The following is a 24,375-nucleotide window of genomic DNA, read 5'->3' on the forward strand; positions in this document are numbered from 1 at the left end:
TGATGACTTTGCTCATTGTGTGTGTGTATGTATATATATCATTCATTCTTGCATCTATCCATGTGCTTTCATCCTGTCACCTTTTCCCTTGACTTGTGGACTTCCGTGCACAACACATCAGCGTTCTGTGACTAGGCAAAAAACACTTTCCTAGTCAAACCTTCATACCATGGCCACTAACCGCTACACACAGCTTACGTTGTTGTCACATCATAGTCAACTAGAACTAACGCTTTACCAAACCCGCTACAATCATGCAGTACGGTGTACAGTCAGAAAGCAGTTTAGCAGTTACACCAGCGGGCCCTGTGGGAGAAAATTAACCAAACCAAAAGCTTACATTGACTTGGAAGAGTTCCAGTGTTGGATAGACATAGCATCCTTCTATGTTTGAGTAGGCTGAACTAGCTAGCTGCATTTGCTAGCTAAGTGTAGTCATCCGGCTACACCATGGTGCTATCCTACAGACTGCTGCTGAGGCTACTGTAGACCATCATAGCAAAACTGTTTTAATCAATTATTTGGTGGCATTAATATATTTAGTATAGTTTTCTGAAAATTATCACTTTTTTTGGTTTACTATTGTTATGAAATTCCCTGAGGATGGTCCTCTTCCTTCTCTGAGAAACCTCCACTGGTTGACTCACCCTACTTGTAGAGTAATGCCAATGCCATCCACTCTTTCATGTTGATGAAACGGTCTATCACTGTGTCATACAGTACACAATTTTATTTTTTGCTGTCCAAGGCTACCTGGCGAAAGTGCTTGCTCGCTAGCCATACTTCCATTCATGGGCAACGTTAGCAAGTTAACATTAGCCTTCTACAACTAGCTACATATTTAACTTACATCCTCTCAGGCCAGGGGCACAACAATGTATGAATTAATGGTTGGCTCAGAATCGTCATTATAATCATTGGCCAGTACGGAGAATTAAGTAAAACCACAAGTCCAAATCCTTATCTCCATCCATGGCTAATTTAGGAAAGGGACAAATGTAGTTAGATAGCTAGAGCACTGGAGCACTTCAAGTTCTTTCTGTCAATGACTTATGCTCTCAATGCGATCTGATAGGAGTGATGCCAAAATCCAACCTGGTTTCCCCTGACACTTTTTTTTTTGGTGCACCAGGACCATTCACCATTGAGATTGCCCAGTTTAGCCCAATGTTGATTCGCAAAAAAAATGTATCAAGGGAGGCCAAATGCTCGCTGGCTTCCCTTGTATTCCATTCAATGCAATGGGCCGCAACAATGTCATACTCGTTTGCACCAGACAGCATCAGCCAGATAGTTGAACATGCGTATCGTTAGCATAGTAAGAAAATCCATACTTAAATTGTTAGGATCATAAGAAAAGCAGTGCGTGAAACATGAAATGTAACCGTTGAATGAGGTCTGTAAACGTACAAACCCTACGTTACGACTATGAATGAACATTTACACGTCTAATTCTTACTTTGTCTCCTTTCACTTGGTTAGACTCTTTTTATACGTACACACTTTTGTCAGGAACGTGGAATCTGCAAAGGACATGAACCGCACGTAGCTAGTTGAAGTTAGCTAGTCAATCAAGCAACTTCATACCAGACAATAGAGTTGCTTTTGCAGCTTCTGGTTTAATTTCCCAAATTAAAGTCTGGAGCTTGTTTCAGAACGGCATTCGATAACACTGTTATACCAGTAGATGGCGTAGTATTGGCTTGAGCCTTCAGAAAATTACTTGTGAGAGAATGAAACTATAAAGCCACAGAAGAGTATTGTCTAGGGCAGGTATTCCCAAACAGGGGTACGCGTACCCCCAGGTGTACATGCAATGCCGTTCTGTACCATCAGTCATTCATATATTTGTATGTACATATTCTTCATCCCTTTACACTTGTGTGTATAAGGTATTTGTTGTGGAATTGTTAGTTAGATTACTTGTTGGTTATTACTGCATTGTCGGAACTAGAAGCACAAGCATTTCGCTACACTCGCATTAACATCTGCTAACCATGTGTATGTGACAAATAACATTTGTTTTGATTTGAATGCCGCCGGGGTACGCCAAATAAGCGAGATTCATATAAAATTTAAAAAGAGCCCACAGAATGGGATGGCGCAATATTGAATTAGTCATATTTTGATAAGGTGGATGCATGGGGATGTCCATGTCACCCAGAGATATGCCCATGCTGTAAAGATGCACCTAGTGGACTGAAACTTCACTGTTGTAGGCGTAATACAGCTAGTATCTAGACTTGCGCTGAGGAGTAATAGAGAATGGAGACTTTGAAAACGGTTTCCCTTACTTTTTTTATACTGTTACAGTGCCTTGCGAGTAAATTTTGCACGCCCAATTTTTCAGTTTTTGATTTGTTAAAAAAGTTTGAAATATCCAATAAATGTCGTTCCACTTCATGATTGTGTCCCACTTGTTGTTGATTCTTCACAAAAAATACAGTTTTATATCTTTATGTTTGAAGCCTGAAATGTGGCAAAAGGTCGTAAAGTTCAAGAGGGCTGAATACTTTCACAAGGCACTGTATGTTTGTTCGGGTAGCACTCCTCACAGGCTGTTTGGTGTAGGGTTTTCTTGTTGGTGTGATGAATCTGCAAAACTCTTAAAGGTATTATTGTACTTCAGAATTGTAACAAGATTTGTTCAAGCCTAAAATGTTAGTTTGTAATTGTAACATGGTGTTTGTATGTTAACAGATTAAATTTCACATTTCATGTTTCACGGATGGCTTTTCTTACGATCCTAACATTGAACATACGTATTGTTAGGATCGTAAGAAAATATATACGTACATTAAATCTTTTGGTAGCTATCTGGCTCCATATACAGTGGGGCAAAAAAGTATTTAGTCAGCCACCAATTGTGCAAGTTCTCCCACTTAAAAAGATGAGAGGCCTATAATTGTCATCATAGGTACACTTAAACTATGACAGACAAAATGAGAAAAAGAAATCTAGAAAATCACATTGTAGGATTAAAAAAAAAAATATTTGCAAATTATGGTGGAAAATAAGTATTTGGTCACCTACAAACAAGCAAGATTTCTGGCTCTCACAGACCTGTAACTTCTTCTTTAAGAGGCTCCTCTGTCCTCCACTCGTTACATGTATTAATGGCACCTGTTTGAACTTGTTATCAGTATAAAAGACACCTGTCCACAACCTCAAACAGTCACACTCCAAACTCCACTATGGCCAAGACCAAAGAGCTGTCAAAGGACACCAGAAACAAAATTGTAGACCTGCACCAGGCTGGGAAGACTGAATCTGCAATAGGTAAGCAGCTTGGTTTGAAGAAATCAACTGTGCGAGCAATTATTAGGAAATGGAAGACATACAAGACCACTGATAATCTCACTCGATCTGGGGCTCCACGCAAGATCTCACCCCTTGGGGACAAAATGATCACAAGAACGGTGAGCAAAAATCCCAGAACCACACGGGGAGACCTAGTGAATGACCTGCAGAGAGCTGGGACCAAAGTAACAAAGCCTACCATCAGTAACACACTACGCCGCCAGGGACTCAAATCCTGCAGTGCCAGACGTGTCCCCCTGCTTAAGCCGGGAACACTGTAGCTCAGTTGGTAGAGCATGGCGCTTGTAACGCCAGGGTAGTGGGTTCGATCCCCGGGACCACCCATACGTAGAATGTATGCACACATGACTGTAAGTCGCTTTGGATAAAAGTGTCTGCTAAATGGCATTTATTATTATTATTATTATTAAGCCAGTACATGTCCAGGCCCGTCTGAAGTTTGCTAGAGAGCATTTGGATGATCCAGAAGAAGATTGGGAGAATGTCATATGGTCAGATGAAACCAAAATATAAGTTTTTGGTAAAAACTCAACTCGTCGTGTTTGGAGGACAAATAATGCTGAGTTGCATCCAATGAACACCATACCTACTGTGAAGCATTGGGGTGGAAACATCATGCTTTGGGGCTGTTTTTCTGCAAAGGGACCAGGACGACTGATCCGTGTAAAGGAAAGAATGAATGGGGCCATGTATCGTGAGATTTTGAGTGAAAACCTCCTTCCATCAGCAAGGACATTGAAGATGAAACGTGACTGGGTCTTTCAGCATGACAATGATCCCAAACACACCGCCTGGGCAACGAAGGAGTGGCTTCGTAAGAAGCATTTCAAGGTCCTGGAGTGGCCTAGCCAGTCTCCAGATCTCAAACCCATAGAAAATCTTTGGAGGGAGTTGAAAGTCCGTGTTGCCCAGCAACAGCCTCAAAACATCACTGCTCTAGAGATCTGCATAGAGGAATGGGCCAAAATACCAGCAACAGTGTGTGAAAACGTTGTTAAGACTTTTGTCATTGCCAACAAAGGGTATATAACAAAGTATTGAGAAACTTTTGTTATTGACCAAATACTTATTTTCCACCATAATTTGCAAATAAATGAATTAAATCCTACAATGTGATTTTCTGGATTTTTTTCCCTCATTTTGTCTATCATAGTTGAAGTGTACCTATGATGAAAATTACAGGCCTCTCTCATCTTTTAAATGGGAGAACTTGCACAATTGGTGGCTGACTAAATACTTTTTTTGCCCCACTGTAGATGGCCTACATGTCAAGAGACAGGGGTGCTGTTTCACTCACTCGGATGCTTTCTCCTGTGAGATACAATCAGGCTCTTGTGAATTTAAGACAAGTAATGAAACACAGAGAGACAAAAGATATATCATTTTATATATATATTTTTCTTGGTAATTATTTTGGGGAAGCCTGGCTTCTCTTGGCACCATGAATACACTGATTGCAACTTCTGTGAAACCCCGCCATTCAGTTTCAACACCATGATTTAATAGCAATACACGCACAAGCATTACTGAGAGTGAAGACAAGGAAGGTGTGCAGCAATGTATGGTCCATTTAAAAGGGAAATTGTCAGGCAGTTGGGAATGTGGGACCATTAAAGCCAATCCTGGTTCAACCAAGTAAAGTACTGGGGTATAATCCTTACTCCAAACAGTTGCAAAACGTTTGCAACGTAAACTAGTGTTTCTATTGGACAGGTTTAGCAAACAGGGAGGGTCCTACCTAAATCTGTCCAATAGAAAAATAATGTTTTGTAACTGTTTGGAGTAGCCTAAGGATAACAACCCATGCATGCACTGCCAGTCAACTCAACTATTTTAACGTCACTTCCCCCGAAAATACCCTTGTCCAATAGAACTACACGAACCCCGAAAGAATATGCAATTGTTTTTGATGTGATTCCAATGTTTGTTTTTTTAAATATTGCTTTTATTCGTCTGTGGTTGATGTAAGTAACATATATTTACATTAAAATATATTCATTGCAATATTAACATCAAATATAATGTAAATGTAAAATGTAGTAATAAACAGATTAGGAATATTGTTTGTGATACTACATTTCCCACATAAATATTTTTTTGGCCGAATACCTGTGAAACACGCTATGGAAAGATTCAAGCTGAATATTCTGTGGAATGGAGAGGGAGACCATTTAGCATTTGTTTTTTTCTGCCTGTATTTATCGTAGAATGTTTTTGGATTGACATACAGAATTTTGTTACAAAGAAAACAGGACAAATTGTACAATTTAATTGTTTTGATAATGATTTATTTCAGAAAATCTGATATTGATCAAATTGTAGTATATTTAATTCAACTGATAATAATATTAATTTGTTTATGATTCCTAGCAATATAAATAGTTTGTATATATGTTTGTTTGCAAAACATTTTTTACGACACCCCCCACCCATATTTCCATGTGCGCTCTTCCAACCCCGTCTATTGGTTGCCGGAGTTGTCACAAGTGAACACAGGTGACCTGGGACGCGCCAAGCTCCGCTGACAACATCACAACCAGCGGAAATAAAAACAATTAGCAGCTGGAGTGCAAGTGGAGTGTATAATCCATTTTTCTGAAATTATTAATGACACATAATGCCTTTTTATTTTATTTTTTGCGTAGTTTGTGTTTGAGGATACGAGCGATTCCACTGACCGCATTGGAGCGCACTGGTGGAAGACCCACGTAGTTTCCAGAACCTGCACTCCCAACTTCGTATCATCTGACCTTCAGAGCGTGTAAGTAATATTCCACCGATTAACTTCTGCGAACCGTAAATCGCCATGGGCCAACTCTGGACAACTAACTAGGTTATTTTTTTTATATTAAAGTAGCTGATCATGCATTGTGCGCCATAGTTTACACTTTGGAAATCGATTTCACGGTCATTCAGCTCCAGCGTTCACGGACACTGCTGGATAAAAAGGCTTGGGTTTTTACCATTTTAAGTGTCTTTTGAATTTTTTTATTCATGTTTTGCCTAATAATAAACAATATAGGCTAGGTAATTGCATTAATAAACAGTATAGGTTAAATAATTGTATTTGTTGGATATGAGTTGGTAGTCAGCCCATCCTTTTCCTTTGACAGCTACAAACATGTTATAAATATTTATGCTACGTTTGTGCAATTTAGTGCACTTTTTTAAATCTCTGAATTGTCCAATGCAATTTCCTACCCTGATGACTTTGCCATTTATGACCAACCTCTGGTTTCCGTGGACGTATGGTTGATGACACTCTATCCAGAGCTATGCCGCTGCTATGTATAAACCGTGTTTGTGATACCCCGATACATCTCTTATATAAGGATACCTTTGCTGGAAAGCCGGGCGCTGGGGGCCAAACAGAGCCTAGCAAGCAGGCTGGTCTCACTAGACCTAACCATAGTAGGGTGTCCAATCAAACACGCATATATAGACTAATGGGTAAAGTAATGCTCCTCCTTCTGTAGCTCAGTTGGTAGAGCATGGCGCTTGTAACGCCAGGGTAGTGGGTTCGATCCCCGGGACCACCCATACGTAGAATGTATGCACACATGACTGTAAGTCGCTTTGGATAAAAGCGTCTGCTAAATGGCATTTATTATTATTATTAAAACAATGGTCCAAAACTCATGTCTCTGTCATCTGTTCAAATGTTATAGGATGGCCAAGAGTACAGCCTGGTGTCAGACTATACGTAACATAGTAAACACAAATACAGGAAATTCAAAATAGTCTTTATTTTATTTAACCTTTTTTAGGTTAAATAATTTTAACCCCAGAAACAGCTGGGATTAACTTTAGAACCCAGTTCCTACATTTGAATATAAAAATGGATTTTATCAAACAAAACTATGCTACATTTTTATCTCTGGGAGCCTCAGGATGACAAAACAGATTACTGAATGTAAGTACATTATTTACCTTCAGCGGTAAATGTATCAAACCAGTTGCCGTGTAAGTTATTTTTTTGTTGTGTGTGTGTGTATTCTCCTCAAACAATAGCATAGCTTTTAGATTATCTGACAGTACCATCCTATTGTTAACCCTAAACTTAACCTAACCCTAACACCTTAACCCCTAGCCTAGCTAACGTTAGTCACCTAGCTAATGTTAGAATTAGCCACAGCAAATTGGAATGCATAACACATCAAATGTGTTGAAAATGTGTAACATATCATACAAAACAAGTGATGTGCACCACAAAATAATGCATAGTAGTTTGTGTCCCAGATTTTCATTTACTACGTTACGTCTACCAGGAATCCAGGTTTCAGGAGCGAGATGGCACTGTCAAGTCCATGCGCTACTTGGCGGTACCTGTATTTTTCCTTCGTAGCGTGTCCCCCAACTTCTTTTTAAGGTGTTTTCACATATAATCCTCTTTCAAAAGAGCTGATCTCAGTCCTCTTTAAAGTAAACTCTGGGGTAAAAAAAGAGCAAATTAACTCTGTCCTCTTTGTATTCATACTGCCCTTGCCTTTGAATGAGGACTCAACTCTTTTGCCAGTTCACTTCAGCTATTTTGTGGTCCGAGTCCTCTTTGTATTTACTTTGTTATGTTTAGAAAGGAACAAATATTTTTTTTCCAACATTCACAAAGTGAGAGAGCGAGAGAGAGACTCCATCATTCACCTCTCTGCAGTCCAGGGTTTGACTGCAAGAAGCCCAAACGGATATCATTATTTCACTAAAACACCATTTCAAACCTTGCTCACAATTTAACAATTTTTTTATGTCCAACAATGAAAATAAAATAATGAAAAACATTATTTTTGCTCAGAAAACATGGGAGGCCAAATAAAACCACCTGCAGGCTGAAGGTTGGGGAAACCTGGTGTAGTTCATACTAGGCCTATATGCAGTAAATAATAATAATAAACTGGGTGGTTCGAGCCCTGAATGCTGATTGGCTGACAGCTGTGGTATATCAGACTCTATACACCAGGTATGATAAAGCATTTATTTTTACTGCTCTAATTACGTTGGTAACCAGTTTTATAAAAGAAATAAGGCACCTCGTGGGTTTGTGGTATATGGCCAATGTACCACGGCTAAGGGCTGTATCCAGGCACTCCGCGTTGCACCTAAGAATGGCCCTTAGCCGTGGTATATTTGCCATATAACACACCCTCTATGGCCTTATTGCGTAATCATATTTTTACATGTTATAACACACAGTGGGAAACTGAGTTCTGTTGCCTGACCCTCACCATTTAAGACAATAGGGTTCAAATGTAATTTGGTTAGGCCTGGTCTATTGTCCATCTCACTAAGTCCTGACTACATACCACTGACACTTCTATTTTAGAGGAAATCTACCATTCCCACCCTGACTAGACTACTTTCACTATTGGGCGATTCCATCACATTTGCATGCAAAATCACAACTTTAATGTCTTTATAGAAGAGATAAACAAAATAAATTAAACGTTTTATGTGTGTGGGGATGGGCAACTAGTGCCCCCCCTTTTGTAGGCCTGCTGACCAGTAATTAAAAAAAACATACATACATTAGGAACTCAGTCTGGGTCTCAACTTACTTTTGAGAGTTAGAATGATAGAATACACAGACATTTCTGAAATGAAAATGTTAAGATTTGTCATTTCCATTATTAGGATTTTAATGAGGAAAAACAATGTGATTGATGTGTCACCCTTCGTTATGGATGTTAGAGTCAGAAATGGCCATTAAATTCTTAAAGATTTGGCCTCCCAGGTGGCGCAGTGGTCTAGGGCACTGCAGCGCTAGCTGTGCCACCAGAGACTCTGGGTTCTCGCGCCTAGGCTCTGTCGCAGCCGGCCGCGACTGTGAGGTCCGTCGTCCGGGTTAGGGAGGGCCGGTAGGGCCCTTGTCTCAACACGCACCAGCGACTCCTGTGGCGGGCCGGCGCAGTGCACACTAACCAAGGTTGCCAGGTGCACAGTGTTGCCTCCGACACATTGGTTGGCTTCCGGGTTGGAGGCGCGCTGTTAAGAAGTAGTGCGGCTTGGTTGTGTTTCTGAGGAAGCATGAGTGTATGTAAACTTTTGACCCACTGGGAATGTGATGAAAGAAATAAAAGCTGAAATAAATCATTCTTCTATTATTCTGATATTTCACATTCCCAGGTGGCGCAGTGGTCTAGGGCACCTGAGCCCGTACGGAGTTGGATAGTAACTACTAATAATTGGATACTACGAAAAAGGGGGTGGGTAAAATAAATTATAAACTTGTGATCAATGACATTTTGTAAAAGGCAGAAGGCACCACAAGAAAGCGTACTTTAGTACTGCATAATTACATATGGTGTACAAGACCAGGCACCCTAACATATACAGTTGAAGTCAGAAGTTTACATACACCAAATACATTTTCACAATTCCTGACATTTAATCCTAGTAAGAATACCCTGTCAGTTAGGATCACCACTTTATTTTAAGAATTTGAAATGTCAGAATAATAGAATAATTTTTATTTCTGCCTTTATTTCTTTCATCACATTCCCAGTGGGTCAGAAGTTTACATGCACTCAATCAGTATTTGGTAGCATTGCCTTTAAATTGTTAAACTTGGGTCAAACGTTTCGGGTAGCCTTCATCAAGCTTCCCACAATACGTTGGGTACATTTCTGCCCATTCCTCCTGACAGAGCTGGTGTAACTGAGTCAGGTTTGTAGGCCTCCTTGCTCGCACACACTTTTTTTCAGTTCTGCCCACAAATTGTCTATAGGATTGAGGTTAGGGCTTTGTGATGGCCACTCCAATACCTTGACTCTGTTGTCCTGAAGCCACAACTTTGGAAGTATGCTTGTGGTCATTGTCCATTTTAAAGACCCATTTGTGGCCAGGCTTTAACTTCCTCACTGTCTTGATGTTGCTTCAATATATCCACATCATTTCCTTTCCTTGTGATGCCATCTATTTTGTGAAGTGCACCAGTCCCTCCTGCAGCAAAGCACACCCACAACATGATGCTGCCACCCATGTTCCTCACGGTTGGGATGGTGTTCTTCGGCTTGCAAGCGTCCCCCTTTTTCCTCCTAACATAACGATGGTCATTATGGCCAAACAGTTATATTTTTGTTTCATCAGACCAGAGGAAATTTCACCAGAAGGTATGAGCTTTGTGCAGTTGCAAACCGTAGTTTGGCATTTTTATGGTGGTTTTGGAGCAGTGGCTTCTTCCTTGCTGAGCGGCCTGTCAGGTTATGTCGCTATAGGACTCGTTTTTACTGTGGATATAGATATTTTTGTGCCTGTTTCCTCCAGTATCTTCACAAGGTCCTTTGCTGCTGTTCTGGGATTGATTTGCACTTTTTACACCAAAGTATGTTCATTTCTAGTAGCCAGAACGCGTCTTCCTCCTGAGCGGTATGATGGCTGCGTGGTCCCATGGTGTTTATACTTGCGTACTATTTTTTGCACAGATGAACTTGGTACCTTCAGGCATTTGGAAATTGCTTCCAAGGATGAACCAGACTTGTGGAGGTCTACATTTCTTTTTCTGAGGTCTATTAATTTTCCCATGATGTCAAGCAAAGAGGCACTGGGTTTGAAGGTAGGCCTTGAAATGCATCCACAGACCTCCAATTGTCTCAAATGTCAATTAGCCTATCAGAAGCTTCTAAAGCCATGACATAATTTTCTGGAGTTTTCCAAGCTGTTTAAAGGCACAGTCAACTTAGTGTATGTAAACTTCTGACCCACTCGGATTGTGAAATAATTTCTCTGTAAACAATTGTTGGAAAAATTACTTGTGTCATACACAAAGTAGTTGTCCTAACCGACTTGCCAAAACTATAGTTTGTTAACAAGAAATTTGTGGAGTAATTGAAAAATGAGTTTTAATGACTCAAATCTATGTAAACTTCAGTCATCAACTGTGTGTGTGTACGGTAGTAATGTAATATATATTACATTACTACCGTTCAACAGTTTGGGGTCACTTAGACATTTCCTTGTTTTTGAGAGAATCTCACATTTTTTGTCCCTTAAAATACATCAACTTGATCAGTAATACAGTGGAGACATGGTTAATGTTGTAAATGACTATTGTAGCTGGAAACGGCAGATTTTTAATGGAAGATCTTCATAGGCGTACAGAGGTCCATTATCAGCAACCATCACTCATGTGTTCCAGTGGCACGTTGTGTTCGCTAATCCATGTTTATCATTTTAAAAGGCTAATTGATCGTTAGGAAACCATTTTGCAATTATGTTAGCACAGCTGAAAACTGTTGTGGTGATTTTAAAGAAGCAATAAAACTGGCCTTCCTTAGACTAGGTGAGTATCTGGAGCATCACCATTTGTGGGTTCGATTATAGTCTCAAAATGGCCAGAAACAAAGACCTGAAACTCGTCAGTCTATTCTTGTTTTGAGAAATGAAGGCTATTCCATGTGAGAAATGACCAAGAAACTCTAGATCTGGTACAACGCGGTGTACCAGGGAGTGGTACACAGGAAAATAAAAATATTTGAAATTGTTGCCTTTTTTATATTATTGTTCTCTCTCTCAAGGATAATTATGAACGTGGTTTAATTTGTAAATGACTAACTTGATTTGTGCTCAGGTTGACTTCTACACAGTCGCCCTATTAGACATTTCTGAGAAATAGCCTGTCAGTGAATGACCTCAAAGCAACCTTTTCACATGTATTCATGAGCTTCATATGGGCAATGCTCAATGTCAGAAGGAGTTCCACAACTAAAGTTCCAAGCATACAGACTTTGTTTGTAAACAAAGTCTGTATGTAGATGTTAAATTGTTCTGCCTCTAACTATAGTAAATTATGTATTTGTATATCAAATATGAATTTCTACAGGTCAACAGCAGAAATATTAGTCTTCTGGCCTGAATAGACCCATATTGTCTGTAGCACAACAGGTAAGCACTATTTGAGGAATGTGGATGGATGGGCCGTTGTAAAAAAAAAAAAGTGGGATGTCTGTCTGCAACCCCCCCACTCCCTGTACTTCTATACAGGTTGTGGTATCGTCGTACCATCGTTCTCTCATCCTCAGCTTTACAATATTACTGGCTTATTACACAAGGGGGCGCCAGAGAAATGCAAAAAAAGACCATTGGTTGTCGCTTGCCACAAAGCTTACAAAATTAGCACAAGTAACAGTGAATTTCCATGGAGGCTGCTAGCTAAATATGCTAACGATTGCACATGAAAATAAATGAATTTCAAAGATCGGTAATCTAGCTCATAAAGTTATACATAGGTAGGAGCTACCGAATGTCATTTCTGTTGAGTTTGGACATTACCAGTTAATGTGATCATGGTGTAAATGAACAAAGTTTTAATGTATTCGTGTCTGAAGGAAGAACAGTACTGGCTCTAGGAGCAGCATGTTTACATGATGTGTGGATTCTAGTCGCTACGGCTCTGGGAAAAGATTGGGGAGGATCAGAATGGAATGGAAAAAAACACAAGGAAATCAAAAGATGTCAGTGGCAGCTGTATAGAAGTCAACCAAAGGACGTTGACTGAACAAACACGGCAGAAAGCTAGTTACATATATTGCAGCTTAAAGATTACATTTGCTGGTAGAACCTTTTGTAGGAGCATCATTAAATCTCAGAGCTGGTTCCCAAAACCATCGTTATTAACATTGCACTTAAATTATGAGCATTTAACGCTTGCCTAAGGTCACTCGTAGAACATCTAAGTGCTTGGTTAGATACATTTTTGCCCTCCCACGTCGTTTTCTAGTCTACTCTGATATCTGCTAAACACGGAATCACATGGTTTCTCCATCGTTGTGACCGCCGCTAACTTCAGAACAAAGTTGACTACAATTGACACAAGCAAGCGACGTATAAAAAGTGAGATGACTTCATTAAAATATAAACTGTAGGCTATGTCAATCATTTTGCTACATTATAGACTTCAGTCTATAATTTGTCTCTATATATTTCAAGATATGTTGCCTAGAGTGCACAATGATTTTTGTTGTTTTATTGGGTAAGCATTAGAATAAGAATAACCTCAATATTTGCAGATGTAGGTGGTAATATCTCTCTAGCCGCTGATGCATCGTGTAGGAGCTGATCCGTCATCAGCATTGTGAAATAATGTAAATGTTAAGGTAATATGGAGAAGAAAGCAGATCCAAGAGCAGCACTCCCTTTCTTTCCATCCTATCAGTATTGACGCATGCTCCAATGACTCACTGTGCGACCGTTTTCTCTGCGTGGTGTTTTGGGAAACTTATGTTTCATCTTCAGCCGTTGTAGGAAAGATGCATCGTTAAAACACTCATAAGCCTAGTTCCATCGCTATCTGGGAACCAGACCATTCACAGCTACAGTGCATTCGGAAAGTATTCAGACCCCTTGACTTTTTAAATATTTTAGTACGTTACAGCCTTATTCTAAAATGGATTAAATTAGTTTTCTTCCCTCACCAATCTACACATGTAGAAAAGTGTATGAATAAATAAATGAAATCACATTTTAAACAAGGATTTAGACCCTTTACTCAGCACTTTGAAGCACGTCTGGTTGCGATTACAGCCTCTCATCTTCTTGGGTGTGACGCTACAAGCTTGGCACACCTGCATTTGGGGAGTTTCTCCCACTTTTCTCTGCACATCCTCTTGATCGGTCGGGTTTAAGTCCGGGTCCGGGCTGGGCCACTCAAGGACATTCTGAGACTTGTCCCGAAGCCATGCCTGTGTTGTCTTGCCTGTGTGCTTAGGGTCGTTGTCCTGTTGGAAGGTGAACCTATGCCCCAGACTGAGGTCCTGAGTGCTCTGGAGCAGGTTTTCATCAAGGACCTCTACTTTGCTCTGTTCATCTTTCCCTCGATCCTGAATACTTCCCATCCCTGCCGCTGAAAAACATCCCCACAGCATGCCTCCGCCATACTTCATCTTAGGGTTGGTGCAAGGTTTCCTCCAGACATGATGCTTGGCATTCAGGCCAAAGAGTTCAATATTGCTTTCATCAGACTAGAGAATCCAAGGAAGCAGCTGCTCTTCCTGTGGTCCAGCAAAATTAATGCAGTTTGAAAATATTGTAATGTTTTTAAAAAAATTGTACAGACTTTGTGCCCTCTGGCCCCTACTCCACCACTACTATATATATATATATATATATATATATTAGTACAAAATCCAAAATGCATGTGTCTGTGCCTGTTTGTTGCTTAACAGTCCCCACTGTTCCATAAGGTGTTTTTTAATATTTTTCAAATCAAATTTTAATGCTTGCATGAGGTAAGTACCTGAGGTGAGGTAAGTTAAGTACGGTCCAGAAAAACACTGAACCACTGCTACTCTAACTTCTGCGACGCATACAAGGCCCTCCCCAGCCCTCCCTTTGGCAAATCCGACCACCACTCCATCTTGCTCGTACTGCCCTATAGGCAGAAACTCGATCAGGATGTACCCATGATTAGAACTATACAACGCTGGTCTGACCAATCGGAATCCACGCTTCAAGATTGTTTTGATCACGTGGACTGGAAGATGTTCTTGGGAAGCCTCAGACAATGACAACCATTTATACGCTGACTCGTGAGTGAGTTTATTAGGAAGTGCATTGGAGATGTTGTACCCAACCAGAAACTATAAAAAACTACCCCAACCAGAAACTGTGGATAGAAGGCGGCATTTGTGCAAAACTGAAAGCGCGAACCACCGCATTCAACCATGGAAAGAGGTCGGGGAATATGGCTGAATATAAACAGTGTAGTTATTCCCTCTGCTAGGCAATCAAACAAGCAATGTCAGTATAGGGACAAAATGGAGACTTAATGTAATGGCTCGAGACTTATGTGGCAGGGTCTACAGGCAATTACAGACTACAAAAAGAAAACCAGACACGTCATGGACACTGACGTCTTGCTTCCAGACAAGCTAAACCCCTTTGCCTGCTTTGAGGATAACAACCACTGACGCGACCCGCTACCAAGACATTTAAATGTGTTAACCCTCGCAATGCTGCTGGCCCAGACAGCATCCCTAGCTGCGTCCTCTGCGCATGAGCAGACCAGCTGGCTGGTGTGTTTACGGACATATTAATTCGCTCCCTATCCCAGTCTGCTGTCCCCACATGCTTCAAGATGGCCACCATTGTTCCTGTAATAAAGAAGGCATAGATACCTGAACTAAATGACTATCACCCCGTAGCACTCACTTCTGTCATCATGAAGTGCTTTGAGAGACTAGTCAAGGATCATATCACCGCCACCAACTTGAGTTTGCCTACTGCCCCAACAGGTCCACAGACAATGCCATCACACTGCACACGGCCCTATCCCATCTGGACAAGAGGAATGCCTATGTAAGAATGCTGTTCATTGACTACAGCTCAGCATTCAACAACATAGTACCCTCCAAGCTCATCATTAAGCTTAAGGCTCTGGGTCTCAACCCCGCCCTGTGCAATTGGGCCCTGGCCTTTCTGACGGGCCGCCCCCAGGTGGTGAAGGTAGGAAACAACATCCACTTCCCTGATCCTCAACACTGGGGCCCCACAAGGGTGCGTGCTCAGTCCCCTCCTGTATGGCCATGCAGGCAGTCAAGTTTGCGGACTACACAATAGTAGTGGGCTTGATTACCATCAACAACAAGACTGGGGGAGCTCCCCCCTATCCACATCGACGGGACAGCAGTGGAGAAGGTGGAAAGCTTCAAGTTCCTCGGCGTGCACATCACGGACAAACTGAATTGGTCCACCCAAACAGACAGTGTGGTGAAGAAGGCGCAACAGTGCCTCTTCAACCTCAGGAGGCTGAAGAAATTTGACTTGTCACCTAAATCCTTCACAGATGCACAATTGAGAGCATCCTGTCGGGCTGTATCACCGCCTGATACGGCACCTGCTCCGTCCACAACTGCAAGGCTCTCCAGAGGGTAGCGCGGTCTGCACAACGCATCATCAGGGACAAACTACCTGCCCTCCTGGACACCTACAGCACCTGATGTCAAAAAGATCATCAAGGACAACAACCACCCGAGCCACAGCCTGTTCACTCCGCTACCATCCAGAAGGCGAGGTCAGTACAGGTGCATCAAAGCTGGGACAGAGAGACTGAAAAACGGCTTCTCTCTAGTCCATCAGACTGCTAAACAACCAACACTAACACAGAGATGCTGCTTGCAACAAAGACCCAAATCACTGGCCACTTTAGTGATACCTTTTTTTATTAAATCAATTTATTAGTCACTTTAATGCCATTAATGTTTACATATCCTACATTACTCATCTCATATGTATATATTGTATTTCATACCATCTATTGCATCTTGCCTATGCCGCATGGCCATCGCTCATCCGTGTGTATATGTGTAATATATATATATATATATATATATATATATATTCCATCCCTTTATGTGTGTGTAGATAGTTGTTGTGAATTTTTTAGATATTACGGCACTGTTGGAACTAGAAACACAAGCATTTCACTACAAGCACATTAACATCTGCTAACCATGTGTACGTGACAAATAAAATTTCATGAGGAATGGAGTTCCATGTAGTCATGGCTCTATTTAGTACTGTGTGCCTTCCGTTGTCTGTTCTGGACTTGGCAACTGTTAAGTCCTTTTTGTGGCACCTGACCACATGACTGAACAGGAGTCCAGGTACGACAAATCTAGGGCCTGCAGGACCTGCCTTGTTGACAGTGCTGTTAACTTCTTATGGTATAGGGGACGCTTGCATCCCACTCTGCCAAAAGCCATGGGAAATGCAGCACGGCAAATTCAAATAAATTATATAAAAATCAAACTTTCATTAAATCACACATGTAAGATACTAAATTAAAGCTACACTCGTTGTGAATCCAGCCAATACATCAGATTTTAAAAAGGCTTTTCGGCGGAAGCATAAGAAGCTATTATCTGAGGACAGCACAACAGTAAACAGAGGGTGCATATTTCAACCCTGCAGGCGCTACACAAAACGCAGAAATAATATATTAAACATGCCTTTGACGAGCTTCTTTTGTTGGCACTCCAATATGTCCCATAAACATCACAACAGTTTAATTCCGTTCATATATATCAAAAATGTCCAATTATTTGGCGTATTTGATCCAGAAAAAACAGCTTCCAAATTGCGCAACGTCACTACAAAATATTTCAAAAGTTGCCTGTAAACTTTGCCAAAACATTTCAAACTACTTTTGTAATACAATTTTAGGTATTTTTAAATGTTAACAATCGATCAAATTGAAGACTGGTCTGTGTTCAATACAGGAAGACAACAAACCAACGGTACTTTTCAAGTCTTGCGCAACTCTCAACAGTGTTAAGCAGTTCCTAGATGGCCGTACTTCATTGCACAAAGGAATAACCTCAACCAAATTCCAAAGACTGACATCCAGTGGAAGCGGTAGGAACTGAAGACAAGTTCCTAAAATACCGTTTCCCAATGAGAACTCACTGAACAGACAAACTTAAAAAATAAAAATAAAATTCTGAACGGTTAGTCCTCGGGTTTTTGCCTACTACATAAGTTCTGTTATACTCAGACATGATTCAAACAGTTTTAGAAACTTCAGTGTTTTCTATCCAAATCTACTAATAATATCCACATCTTATATTCTTGGCATGAGTATCAGGAAGTTGAAATTGGGCACGATGTTTATCCAAAAGTGAAAATGCTGACCCCTATACCTTAGGAAGTTAAGAAAATTAAAAATTGGTTCAGAACGGCTAGCCCTTGGATGTACACAGAGAGCTAATATTAATAATATGCATGTCAATCTCTCCTGGCTCAAAGTGGAGGAGAGATTAACTTCATCACTGCTTCTTTTATAACATGTTGAATGCACCAAGCTTTCAGTTTGAACCTCTGGCGCACAGCTCGTACACCCATGCATACCCTACAATACATGTCACGAGGTCTCTTAAGAAGGTAGAAACTAGGGTCTGTAGGACCTGCCTTGTTGACCGTGCTGTTAAGAAGGTAGAGTAGCTCCTTATCATGGATCAATATGTTTTGACCATGACAGTTCCACAACTTCCACATTTTATTTCAAGATTTAGTTGAGGTTTAGTGTTTTAGTTAATAATTTGTCCCAAATGCAATGCTTTCACTTTTATTCACAAATATTCACAAATATTTAGGACTAACTTATTCCTTGTCACCCACTCTGAAACAAACTCTCTAAGTGTTGCAGTCAATTCAGTCGCTGTAGTAGATGACATGTATAGGGTTGAGTCATCCACATACAGTGGGGCAAAAAGTATTTAGTCAGTCACCAATTGTGCAAGTTCTCCCACTTAAAAAGATGAGAGGCCCGTAATTTTCATCATAGGTACAGACACATTTTTTTTTTAAATCCAGAAAATCACATTGTAGAATTTTTAATGAATTTATTTGCAAATTATTGTGTGAAATAAGTATTTGGTCACATTTCAAGATTTCTTGCTCTCACAGACCTGTAACTTCTTCTTTAAGAGGCTCCTCTGTCCTCCACTCGTTACCTGTATTAATGGCACCTGTTTGAACTTGTTATCAGTATAAAAGACACCTGTCCACAACCTCAAACAGTCACACTCCAAACTCCTCTATGGCCAAGACCAAAGAGCTGTCAAAATTGTAGACCTGCACCAGGCTGGGAAGACTGAATTTGCAATCGGTAAGCAGCTTGGTTTGAAGAAATCAACTTTGGGAGCAATTATTAAGAAATGGAAGACATACAAGACCACTGATAATCTCACTCGATCTGGTTAGAGCGATGGGCCAGTAACCGAAAGGTTGCTAGATCAAATCCCTGGGCTGACAAGGTAAAAATCTGTTGTTCTGCCCCCGAACAAGATACTGTTCCTAGGCTGTTGTAATTAAGAATTTGTTCTTAAGACTTGCCTAGTTAAATAAAATATTATGAGTACAGCGACTGCAATTAGAAGGTATAATGTTAATGTTTCTACTTAGCTTCGGCTGGTGGAGGTCTTTATAGAATAATGTCCGGGGTGGAACATTTTTAAATATAGAACAGTAATTAAAAAGTAAAAACCGTGAAGTTGGCAGGTAGCTAAGTAACGTTAGCAACAGTAGACTGAGTGGTTTCGTTCCATTACGAGTTGAACCACGTCAAGGTTAATTCCATTCTCTTGACGAGACTCAAAGCTAGCTTGTGTGTGTCAGTGGAGTGCATGACTTTGTCTGTGCCATAGGTCATGAATTAGGAAAATCAATATTGCTAATGACATGAGGAGACATTATTATTATCATTATTGCTAGCCCTTTCTTCGTAATATTGGAATTAAGATATTGAATTACTGTCTGATCGTACATCCTTAATATGATTTAGTTATAAAACCATTGAGTTAAATCTGTCCACACAGCCACTTACCTGCTGACATGGGGACCAGGCAGTTGTTTGTGTGTGTCCCTACATTCAGTTTGTGTAGTTGGTGCCAGTGCTCTACTTAATCAGTTTCTCTAGTTTGGGCCTTTTTCTGTTAATGTGCAACCTGATCTGGTTTCCCCTTTTCTCTCTCTCTCTCGCGCCCTCTCTCTCAAAACAAAATGCAGCTGCAGTACACCAACTACCCCTGGAAGATTAAGTTCACCGTAGGTTATAGGCTATTGGGGACATTGTTTGATCAACTAGAATAGACCAGACCATGTTAACTGATGCACGGTTAGATTTCTCATCATTTCAACATAGCCTATCACTAGAAATATCAGTTGTGCATGTTTACTGTTAACAGCTTCCATTTCCTTAAAGGGGTTTGTCAGTCAGACTACCAGACGGGCTTGTTCCAGTGCTCATGCTATGGCTGTATCCTGTGTGTTTCTCTCTATTTTCAGGCTACTTGGACTAGTGTCTACATGGAAGTGGTGGTGACAGGGTTAATTTACTACAGGTAAACACAGGCATCTTGAGATGGGGTCAGTGGTGCCTGTAATCAGATGAGAAAGCAGCCGGTTGTGTGTGTACACGCCCTGCCCTGGTTCCTAGAAGTCTGGTATGGGCAATTCCACAGTAACGGACTTATGCTTTGACTCAGTTTCACTTTAAAGTGGATACCAAACAATTGTATTTTATTTCAAAGTTTAACAAACATTGCAACTCTATAAACAAGGACTACTTTGAAACATTTACACAGAAAATGGCACAAAAACACATTTGCTGGAAGAATTGTGCTGATGCAAATTTGCTAACGGAATTAAAATCTTTTTTTTTTTACGTGACCACGGTTTCCAGAAAGCTGTTAAAAATGGGAGCAGATACTGTATTTAAGATTCAAAAGATGTCTGCAGAAAGAATGGGGTATCAGCTATGACATTACAGAGTTTGAAATGATTATCTTTTGGTTATTGAACTATAGTAGGTGAAGTGGATTTACATCCAGTAAGGGAATTACACTAATGGTATTGCATCATGGGTCCCTGATCTGTACTATACAGAAATGCATAATTATGGATTTCATATGTTCTTCTTGGTGATGTATCCTGACTAGGTACACAATGGTATAAATATGCTTATTTAGCATATTTGGGTATTATTCTACACACTGGCTATTAACACTGGTTGGTCCGGAACAGACCAAACAGACCAAATCTGAACCAATCGTAGAAGTCTGTTTCACAAGTTTGGATGTCACTATACAGCACAGTATGGTTATAGTAAAGTAGATATTTTCAGAATAGACACTACTTTTCTTTACTGTGCTGTACTTTTCTTTACTGTTCTGTACTGTCCAAACTTGTGAAACAAGTATTTCTCTACATTCGCGTTATCTGCTAGCCATGGTTATGTGACCGATTACATTTGATTTGACATGGATGTCTAGTTGGTTCAGATTTGGTCTGGCCAGGGTGGTTTTCCGGTGCTCAGTGGGTGAGGTTGCTGGTTACAGTAAATGGAAAGCGGGTAGGTGTCAGTAAGATACTGGAGAAGGGACATTTTACTAGAGAGCGGGGTCATCCAGACTGTTTTCAGTCTTGCTTTGACCACAGGAAGAGAAAGAAAACAGTTATAAGCTGAACATAACGATATGCCAGTTGAAAGGAGGACAGTAGCAGGTGATCCAACTGCGGTTTGACTACTATAATTTCCAGTAATTGCAGTAATTATATTACAGATTTGAGTTTCAATCACTTCAAGTTTGTTTAAAGTTTATGAATAATTATCAGTAAAAACACTAATTGGTCGGTGTACCACTACTTGTTACTTATGTGAACTTTCATGAATCCTTCAGCATGAGGGAGAGCGATTTAGAAAGTATCTTAAAGATGATACAGTAGGTGGGTTTTTCATAAAGGAATTACAAAGCGCAAGGCAATATTTCTTAATCTTAGTTTGCGAAATAGTTTACCCTTTTAAGTGTTTTATTAGTTGGCAGGGGTCTTCAAAATGATTATGCTGTGATCTATTTCCATTACCATATGACCTTTCTTTGGTAGATGTTCTTGAAGATCTGTTTTCCTTCTGACCAGAAGTCAAAGCCTTTGTTTTTTCCTAATTGTTAGGATGGAAAATGGTTGTAAAATGTATATATGACCAGTTTGTGTTTGTGCCTCTTGTGTTTTGATCAGCTTATACATATGACCAAAGGATCAGGGTTGGTGTTCTGTTAAAGAAAACAACAACATTCATAAATGTAGTGTTATGCAGCCCTTATGCACCAACTCCTCTGTAAAGTACAAATTAACAGGGGACATGAATAGCTATGCTCGCCAAATGATGCCACGTACAGAGAGAAGTACAAATTAACAGGGGACATGAATAGCTATGCTCGTCAAATGATGCCACGTACAGAGAGAAGTACAAATTAACAGGGGACATGAATAGCTATGCTCGCCAAATGATGCCACGTACAGAGAAAAGTACAGTAATGAGCTAGCATGTACAGGATTCACAAATCAACAGATAAAAAGTTAATAAATGAATGAAATGCATAAATATCACCAATCTACTGGTAGAGGACTAATATCACCAATATACTGGTAGAGGACTAATATCACCAATCTACTGGTAGAGGACTAATATCACCAATATACTGGTAGAGGACTAATATCACCAATATACTGGTAGAGGACTAATATCACCAATCTACTGGTAGAGGACTAATATCACCAATATACTGGTAGAGGACTAATATCACCAATATACTGGTAGAGGACTAATATCACCAATATACTGGTAGAGGACTAATATCAACAATCTACTGGTAGAGGACTAATATCACCAATATACTGGTAGAGGACTAATATCACCAATCTACTGGTAGAGGACTAATATCACCAATATACTGGTAGAGGACTAATATCAACAATCTACTGGTAGAGGACTAATATCAACAATCTACTGGTAGAGGACTAATATCAACAATCTACTGGTAGAGGACTAATATCAACAATCTACTGGTAGAGGACTAATATCAACAATCTACTGGTAGAGGACTAATATCAACAATCTACTGGTAGAGGACTAATATCAACAATCTACTGGTAGAGGACTAATATCAACAATCTACTGGTAGAGGACTAATATCACCAATATACTGGTAGAGGACTAATATCACCAATATACTGGTAGAGGACTAATATCACCAATATACTGGTAGAGGACTAATATCACCAATCTACTGGTAGAGGACTAATATCAACAATCTACTGGTAGAGGACTAATATCAACAATCTACTGGTAGAGGACTAATATCACCAATATACTGGTAGAGGACTAATATCACCAATCTACTGGTAGAGGACTAATATCACCAATATACTGGTAGAGGACTAATATCAACAATCTACTGGTAGAGGACTAATATCAACAATCTACTGGTAGAGGACTAATATCAACAATCTACTGGTAGAGGACTAATATCAACAATCTACTGGTAGAGGACTAATATCAACAATCTACTGGTAGAGGACTAATATCAACAATCTACTGGTAGAGGACTAATATCAACAATCTACTGGTAGAGGACTATAATATCAACTGGTAGAGGACTCACCAATCTACTGGTAGAGGACTATAATATCAACAATCTACTGGTAGAGGACTATAATATCAACAATCTACTGGTAGAGGACTATAATATCAACAATCTACTGGTAGAGGACTATAATATCAACAATATACTGGTAGAGGACTAATATCAACAATATACTGGTAGAGGACTAATATCAACAATCTACTGGTAGAGGACTAATATCAACAATCTACTGGTAGAGGACTAATATCAACAATCTACTGGTAGAGGACTAATATCAACAATCTACTGGTAGAGGACTAATATCAACAATATACTGGTAGAGGACTAATATCACCAATATACTGGTAGAGGACTAATATCACCAATCTACTGGTAGAGGACTAATATCACCAATCTACTGGTAGAGGACTAATATCAACAATCTACTGGTAGAGGACTAATATCAACAATCTACTGGTAGAGGACTAATATCAACAATCTACTGGTAGAGGACTAATATCAACAATCTACTGGTAGAGGACTAATATCAACAATCTACTGGTAGAGGACTAATATCAACAATCTACTGGTAGAGGACTAATATCAACAATCTACTGGTAGAGGACTAATATCAACAATCTACTGGTAGAGGACTAATATCAACAATCTACTGGTAGAGGACTAATATCAACAATCTACTGGTAGAGGACTATAATATCAACAATCTACTGGTAGAGGACTATAATATCAACAATCTACTGGTAGAGGACTATAATATCAACAATCTACTGGTAGAGGACTATAATATCAACAATATACTGGTAGAGGACTAATATCAACAATATACTGGTAGAGGACTAATATCAACAATCTACTGGTAGAGGACTAATATCAACAATCTACTGGTAGAGGACTATAATATCACTGTCAGTGACGATGTACACTCAATATCTGTGTTTAACCATAGACTTGATTATGATTTTCATGGGACAATTTTTCAGTAACCTTCCTCTTCCACATAGACACATTAGAAAGGGAAGAGTTAAGGGGGGCAGGGGATGTTTATGCGGGGGAATTCAGAAGAAGGAAGTGTGCGTCATTAAAGGGGCACTTACAACAACATAAGGAATGTACACTATCTGGCATGGGAACAATGCAGATT

At 39.9% G+C, this 24,375-nt stretch overlaps 1 protein-coding gene across 4 annotated transcripts in view; it reads left to right on the forward strand.

The window, feature by feature from the left end:
• The first annotated feature begins 5,809 nt into the window (after window positions 1–5,809).
• tfeb (transcription factor EB) overlaps window positions 5,810–24,375 on the forward strand; it is a 118,422-nt gene continuing 99,856 nt past the window's right edge. For all 4 annotated transcript variants that reach the window (XM_046342486.1, XM_046342491.1, XM_046342487.1 and 1 more), the window contains exon 1: window positions 5,810–6,082. The gene's annotated coding sequence lies outside the window, so the exon portion shown is untranslated. The remainder of the gene's footprint in view (window positions 6,083–24,375) is intronic.

Source organism: Oncorhynchus gorbuscha, linkage group LG03 (genome assembly GCF_021184085.1).
Source record: "Oncorhynchus gorbuscha isolate QuinsamMale2020 ecotype Even-year linkage group LG03, OgorEven_v1.0, whole genome shotgun sequence".
Classification (NCBI taxonomy): Eukaryota; Metazoa; Chordata; class Actinopteri; order Salmoniformes; family Salmonidae; genus Oncorhynchus; species Oncorhynchus gorbuscha.